Source organism: Mastomys coucha, unplaced genomic scaffold, assembly GCF_008632895.1.
Source record: "Mastomys coucha isolate ucsf_1 unplaced genomic scaffold, UCSF_Mcou_1 pScaffold7, whole genome shotgun sequence".
Classification (NCBI taxonomy): domain Eukaryota; kingdom Metazoa; phylum Chordata; class Mammalia; order Rodentia; family Muridae; genus Mastomys; species Mastomys coucha.
The window spans coordinates 105,375,053-105,375,853 of NW_022196913.1; positions in this window are offsets into that span (position 1 = coordinate 105,375,053).

Sequence of the window (801 nt, forward strand, 5' to 3'; positions counted from 1 at the left end):
GCTACCCTACAGGGGGAGCCCCTATACCCTGGACCACAGGCAGCACAGATCTAGGCATGAGAACCTGAAAGAGGATGAGTGGGAGAGTTGGAGGAGAAGAAGCAGTGTGGATGAGCTCGGAGATGAGACATCTGGACTTTGGATTTTCTTTTTCCAGATACTCAAGGTTTCACTGGTAAAAATGCTGTGGGAAAACATGACTAATCCTCCCAATTCCAAGTCAGTGGGATGAGAGGAGTACCCAGGAATGCAAGTGCTGTGGGTCCACTGCTCTTCCTTCGTCCAGTCAGAACTGTTAGACCTGGAATACACCCATCTTTCAGACTGGAACCACAGACTGAAACAGAGGGAGCCAAATGATAACTAAGGACTCTAGCATTCTTGCAGGGGAAACTCCCCCCCCCCCCCCCCCCCCCCGGTACTGTTTTCTGGCTCACTTCCATGACCCATGAGCTCATCACCTTGAATGATGATGTGGATGACTGGTACAGGGTGCCTAGTTTAGCACACACAGGGTTGGTCTCCTCAGTTCAGGGAGGACAGTGAATGTTCATTCAACAATGAAGAGAGGACATTCAAATACTCTACCAAGGCAAGTAAGGATTCAGAAAGAATAGAGTGGGACATAGACTAGATTTGGAAGTCATTGCACTTATCACTTGTGTATTGGTTTGGCTGAGAATGGCCCCCCAGAAGCTCACAAGCAGTATCTAAGAAGGATTAAGAGATATGGGCTTGTGGCAGTGGGTATGGCTTTGTTGGAGGAAGCATGTCACTGGGGATGGGTTTTTTTTTTTTTTT